Here is a 7,183-nt window from a genome sequence, read left to right as displayed (position 1 = left end):
CTTATTGTGGCGAAGGTGGTAGTGGCGATGGTAATAGGTGGTGACGGAGGTAGTGGTGGTGGTGATGATGGTGGATATAGAGGAGGTAGAGGTGGAGCTAGCAGTGATGGTGGATGTGGTAATGGCGGTGGTGGTAGTGATGGTGATGGTAGTGGGAGGTAGCAAAGGTTGTGGTAAAGGTAGTCGTGGTGGTGGTGGAGATGGAGGTAGCGATGAGGGTTGATGACGAGGTGGTGACATAGGTAATAGGTGGTGGGTGGTGGCGAATGTGATGGTGGTGGTGACAAAGGTGGTGGTAGTGGTGATGATGAAAGGATCAAGTGTAATTTGGTAATCTTTCACTTCCCCTCTTGAATTGCAATTAATTTCTTCTTCCTATTGATTGAATTAGCTTTCCCTCGTCGAAAAATAGTTTTCTAATGCTTTAGTTTCTCATTAAGGGTTTCGAACAATAAAGCCAGCTAGTTTTTCATAATGTCCATGAGTCATTTTAGAAACTAACATGTTTAATAATGTTTTTGAAGAATATATAATGGGGTGCTGATGATAAAGCCAATAGATAATGAGTAATCATAATAAAGCTAATTGGGTCAAATGCATGTTCACAAGGTAGGGAATGGATCAAAATGAGGAAGGTGACATGAGATGGGGCATAGGCATATTCACAAGGTAGGGATAATGAAACAAATCAATGTTGGGTTATGAAGTCTTGGCCAACATGAAGCACTTAGATCATAATAGAGCACTTGGGGTTCATGGAGCATGTGACGAAGGAATGGATCATCTGAGAAAGGATTGGATCGTCTGACAAAGGAATGGAGCAAGTTCCAAAGGAACGGATCTTACATAAGGGGGTTTGGAGCACATGGAAGAGGTGTAGAGCACTTGGGAGTGATATGGAGCAACAAGGGAACCTTGTTGCACCGTCTGTTGAATACTTGGGCCAAAAAGGATGGTGTTGCGCCAAGGGCGCTCCTTCTTGCGCCAAGATACTCCCTCTTGCGCCATGGGGTATCCCTCAATGTAAGATTCAAGATCCGCATCCCTTATATTCACACTTAGGACATAGTTTATGACACAAGACGAGTACTAGGAGAGTAGATGAACAGAGACGATGAATCTTTCTTCCGCTATTAGTATTTCGTCTCGGTCTCTCCCTTTTTTTTCATTATCATGTATTGAATGGATCTTGATAAATTCAGAAACTTTATAACTCTTAGGACTTAGGGGAGTCCATATCTGAAGTTACAACTTCAGATCATGCCCAATACCTAAAATGATTCACAGATATACTAAAAATGGCCTTAAACCCAAGAATAAGGAGATCTAACACTAGAATGATCAAGGTAACAACTTGTTACCTTCAAATAGAAGCCAAAACGATGTAAATGTTGGATTTACAAGCTCCTTCCCGTTCCAAGCTTCTCAACCTTCAAACATCTTCAACAAATGCACCAAAAACTACTCTCTTAGCCTCACAAGCACAAATAAATAGCAAAGAATGGCTAGAGTTTCCTTCTCTGGGTATTGAAGTGATAAGGGATGCCAAAAGATACAGATTAAGTTCTGTATATAAGGTTCAAACCCTAAAGATTAGGGTTTTCCTTTACAATGCCTACTTGTCGAGTCGGGGCCTTCTGACTCGTCGAGTAGGTTCTAAGTCTTGCGTCCTCATAAATGCTCTCTACTCGACGAGTTGGAGCTCCCCAACTCGTCGAGTTCCTGTCTAAAACCCTAATTTACTTAGAAATTAAATGATACCTGGAACAGGCGTTACACATATGTTTCAGCCTCACACACCACCATAGAGAAACACATCCTCGAGCCTCCTACAAACGGCACCCGTGGGGTTATAGACGAATCTGAGAGAACCCGTGGGGTTATCCGGAATTGGACCACAAATGCATCACCAAACGTTTTTGGACCAAAACCACATAGTTTTGCTAACCACATGGACCACTTTTGCAATTCTGTCTTCCTAAATTATTGGATCTTGTTTATGGTTGTTTAGCATGGGGGGAGTTATAAATATGGTGCACCATTGATTCTTATTTTTTATGCAATTAATAAAGCTAGTCAAAGACTATTTTGGAGATTACATGTTCACAAATTCAGTCCTGTCAGATCTAACCCTAGGGACTAAATCTCGTACCTATCACCCACATACTTTTTAAAGTAAAAGACAAAATTGCAAGAAATAAGACTATTTGGTATGAAGTCCCATGATTGTCATGTTTTAATGACACATATGATTCCCATTCAATTTGTGGAATACTACCGGACCGCATTCGACACGCAATCACAAAGCTACACCTATTTTTCAATGGGGATGTCACATTAGTGCACCTTAGAGAAGAAGGAACTCATGGAAGAAGTGTTGGTTGAATTGGAGCTTGTAGATCCATACTTTTTCATCGTGCTTTTTCTTTTATAGATATAAAGTTTGAATCTTGATGATGATATTGTTAGATCTAGCTAGTTTTGAGTGTTATGAGCTTTTGGTCACTTTAAGTGCATAAAGTTTAAATCTTGAAATATTGTGACCTTGTTATAGATAAAGTTGGAAACTTTATCCATCTAAACATCATTTTTATTCATATATGAAGATTAGAGACTTGGACTTAAAGGATTAAGTTGAAAATATGCACTTTTTGGGTCTCGTTGTGACTTAAAGACTAGATCTTGTTTGTTGGGACCATTCTAATGGATATAGTTGGAAACTTTATCCATTATGGAGTTATTTATGAACCATAAAAATATGATCTCGAGTGTTGTATGCAACCCATGCATGTGTTAGATGATCTTAATGGGTTAAGAACATAGGGTTTTGGACATTAAGCACTTAATGGCCATGCAAGACCATAAAGTTGGAAACTTTATGGTCAAGGGCATCATTTTGGGTTTGCGTCTGGAAAATGGGCTTAAGAGCTTAAGGATTAAGCTCTTAATGAGTTGGGTTGATAACCAGCTGTGTATGTTGGGCGTACAAGGCGTACGCTATGCGTACGTGGTCAACAGACCCGTACATGGTCCACCAACTCGTACGTTCGATGTACAACTGAGTATGTTGAGCGTACTCAGCTGGGTGGATTCGGTGGACTTTTTGGAATTTTGACTTTGAACTAGGGATATTTTGGGTATTTTTGGATTATGTTTGAGAATTGGTCACTTGGATGGATAGGTGACAGTTAGAGTTGAGATTCGGAGTTGGAATCTCATCATCTATTGATCAGATCGAGAGGTGAGTTTTCATCACTGTAATTATGGGTCTAAGGCACCAAGGTCAGCCTATTGGATTGATATCTTGGTTTACCATATGTTGTTATGCTGTAGTGATTTGTTAGATTTGTATCCTAATTTCAAGGGTGTTGCTATGTGGTAGTGATTTGTAGATCTGTCTGTTTGTCTGTTGGTTGATTATATGTTTATATGTTATGTATATGTCGACATATTTTGGTTGTTGGTTGAGGCTTTACTGCTATGTGCGTGAGCCAACAGACCGGGGGCATTCCAACCCGATGGTTGATTGGGCCCGATGGTATTCCATCCCAATAATGATTGGACCTGTTGTATATTGACATTCTAACCCGAGGTATTCCATCCCGACGATGACTGGACCCGGAGGTTGAGTGGGCCTGGGGTATTCCAACCCAATGGTTAACTGGACCCGTTGTATATTGTCATTCCAACCTGGGGTTTCCATCCCTAGGATGATTGGACCCGGAGGTTGACTGGGTCTGGGGTATTCCAACCCGATGGTTAATTGGACCTGAGATGCTTGATTGTATATATCATCTGTTTGTGTGGTGGTACTTTAGGGGAACTCACTAAACTTCGTGCTTACATTTTTGCTTTATTGTTTCATGTACTTCATATGATTTTGGCAAGACGAAGACTTGAACGTACACATCCTTGGTTTTACGACTGATTGGATCTTATGAGACTTTGATTTTAAATAATGTTTTGGAAACAATTGTTTTGTAAACACTTCTTTTAGTAGGTGCTAAATAGTATCTTTGGTCGGAGATGACAGAAAGAGGGGAAGGCGAGTCGTATGCGGCGTTTCTAGAACGGAGTGCGAAGACGTGTGTGGCTCTTTTGGAACAGAGAAATCAATGAAGTTCGGCGGTGGTAAGGATGTTGTTGCCACTGAAGGTGATAATAGTATCACCGGTTTTAGGGTATGATATGAGAGAGACAAAGATGGAGGAAGAAGAAGGTGGTTTGAGAAAGGGACGGGCCTCATTTATCTCTTTAATAATAAACAATAAATAAAAAAGAAATACATGTATAATAAAAATATTTAAAAACTTAATAAGGGTATAATAGTCTTCTTAGATCATTAGATATGATAAAGACCAAACGTGCAACAAAAAATACAATAGAGAATATTCGAGTTAAAAAAACTTAAGAACCAAATGTACAAATTACCCAAAACCATAGGGATCATTTGTCTAATTTACTTTTAAATTTATATGTAAAATGACATCATCTTGCTTTTTCGATACCAAATGTTTTTTTTTTTCTTCAAATCTTTATATACAAAAGCAAATCACATATATTAATTATGATTCTCTAAAACCCAAGAGATTAACATAGTTTGTTTTGTTTGTAGTACAAACAAGAATGTAATAGGATGAAATATAAAATAATGACAAAATAAAGATGTTAAATGAATATAAAAAGATAACCAAATATAGTCATACAAGTAACTAATACCGACTATAATAATTTTTTTTTGACAATCGCAGTACATTAGGGGCAAGGGTGCAACCATTTGCATTTTGCAATGTGTGAATTTCCCACGTAGGGTTAGCCATTAAATTTTTATAACCCGCCTTAAATTTTCGATATCCCGCCTTCAATTTTCGATAAATTTCGATATCCCGCCATTTGACAACATGCGATTCTGAAGCTATTAGTCGCTACTTCTACTACCAATTAAACTTGCAAACAACCAATCGATTATCCTAAAACTAAACAGGATTCGAAGCTTTATTGCTACTATATTCACCACATCGATCCTATGGAGGTACAATTTCAATTGAAACTTTTCCTTTATGTATATCATGTTTTGGAATCGATCTAAATGACTCGTCGATCCTTTGTGTTGGTTTAATTTATGTTATGTTATGATTTTAGGGTTCAATATTGGCTTGATGGTTGTTGGTATTTTTTCTCCCTAGTTCATCGATATTCCAATTTCAGGGCAATTCATAAGAAGATTTTGTGTTAAACCCTTCAGACTTGTGGGAATACTCGAGAAATTGAGAATTGATAGTTTGAATCTTTTCATTACTTTTGTATATTACGTATATGTTCCAACAATTGTTCATTCTTATAGCTTGGAAAATTAACAAGAATTTACATAGAAAGTTTATGCCCACATTTGGGACGATTGGGAGGGAATCACATGAAAAGGTTGCTTCTACCCTTGGCCCTCTTTTCAGTCGTTTGGCAAATAATGGGGCACATAACTTCCTATTTATCTCTCACCTTATATTATCAATCAAACAAAAAGGTGTGCTTCGTGTCTGGTATCTGTTGAACGCAGCTTAAAGCTTGAAAATATTATCAAACTTAATGGTTAGATTTTGTTGGTTGTGTAAGCATGAGTACTAGTACTAGGTAATCTTTATTGAAAGGAAAATGAAGATTAAAGGCTAAAGTTCGAAGTTTGTCATATTTATTTCACAAAAATACTCCGAATACATGGGAATTTTATTATTTATTGCTTTTTAATTATCATATGAACATAAATTTTCATTGTTTCGTATTTTAATTCACAAAGTTTGAAGGATCAGACAATTTTTGTGTCAAATTTGCTTTGCTTTTGCCCCTTTATTGGTAAGCTTCAATTATGCCCTCTCTTGGTGAGCTTTATTTTTCAGTGTCAAATCTATAATGTTTTAACTGTGTTTGTCACATCTATTAGTAGATAAGAAGTGAGAAAGTAAAATCGAGTTGGAAGCTCAATAAGAATCCAGCCCAACTACGCTCACTTTTGCTTAATGTATTTTTAAGGCTTTCTTGAGGTATACAAAAATATATTAACTGTGTTGTAGTTTCCCTTTCCAATTAATGTTCACTTTCTATTACAATTTTATTGCAATCAACTCGGTATTTCACAGAGCGGGCACTATTTACCGAGATGGATGTTTGATTTTGTGATGGAAATATAGATTCCCATATAGGGTAATTACTTTTTAAATATCTTTCAGTTTGTCATATTGTAATTAACACTCTGTTTTGTCAATTAATAGTTTTAATTTGATTTGTCATATAGCTTGGTAACCTATGGAATGCAAACACTCCCTTTAAGAAAAAGATGTTGGTTTTGATCGTCTCTATGTGGGCTAGAGAGCTTCTGAATAATTATAATAATGGCATGGTCTTCTAAAAATTCATATATGGTTAGTTATTTATCTTTCCAACATCCTACTTTTACTTTAATGATCATTTGTTAATGTTTTTCTTTCTTTTTCATCCACCACCTTGGCAGCCCCTTTCCTGTCATTTGACATTGATTTAACATGTCATTATGATTTAATTTCATGTTGTAAAAGAGTATCGTGTTCTTAAAGTTGTTTAAATTCAAGTCTCTTGTGATAATGGAAAAAAACTCATTATTTTTGTGTTTGTTTCTCAGAGACAATAGAGGATTGAGGATACAACTGCCATACCTGATGTTTGGGATAATACATCTACAATGGAATCATGGATGTTATTTTTGTAACTTTTGTGCAAGTGTTATATAGTGAAAACTTCCAAAAGAATGATTTTTTTTGTCATAGATATGCTATTTCTTTGATATTGTTTTTTTTATATGTCTATTATGGTTGGTTATTTAGCATGTGTAAACTTACAACAATTCTTATTCATATATACATCGTTTGTGTTTTTTGTTGAATGCAGAAAAAGGAGAATCGTAACAGTTGTAATGGTATTACTTTTGAGTTTTGGATTTAGAAAAAATAATAATTGTAAAAGGTGCTGTTGCATATTACAAACATGGATATATATATATATATATATATATATATATATATATATATAAACAAGATTCAATGTTGCATATTAGACCCCGGCTGCATACAAAAGAACCGGGCTTAATAATGGTATAAAAAGGCCTGCCTTCTTCTCATATGTCCCGGTTTTCAATTCGAAACCGGGCACTTTTAGC

At 36.4% G+C, this 7,183-nt stretch overlaps 1 long non-coding RNA gene across 3 annotated transcripts; it reads left to right on the top strand.

Moving 5' to 3' along the window:
- Positions 1–4,768: 4,768 nt before the first annotated feature.
- Positions 4,769–6,910, top strand: LOC145053896 (uncharacterized). 3 transcript variants are annotated; one of them, XR_013684625.1, is made up of 6 exons: positions 4,769–5,032; positions 5,143–5,847; positions 5,936–6,035; positions 6,132–6,195; positions 6,287–6,413; positions 6,650–6,910. It is a non-coding gene; the product is annotated as an uncharacterized LOC145053896 (long non-coding RNA). The 3 variants fall into 3 exon arrangements; XR_013684624.1 differs by having other exon boundaries at positions 4,770–5,032; positions 5,143–6,035; XR_013684626.1 differs by lacking the exon at positions 5,143–5,847 and having other exon boundaries at positions 4,781–5,032.
- The last annotated feature ends 273 nt before the right edge of the window (positions 6,911–7,183 follow it).

Source organism: Lactuca serriola, chromosome 5 (genome assembly GCF_051521515.1).
Source record: "Lactuca serriola cultivar US96UC23 chromosome 5, Lser_US96UC23_V15, whole genome shotgun sequence".
Taxonomy (NCBI): Eukaryota; Viridiplantae; Streptophyta; class Magnoliopsida; order Asterales; family Asteraceae; genus Lactuca; species Lactuca serriola.
This window is presented reverse-complemented; position numbering and strand designations above follow the sequence as displayed.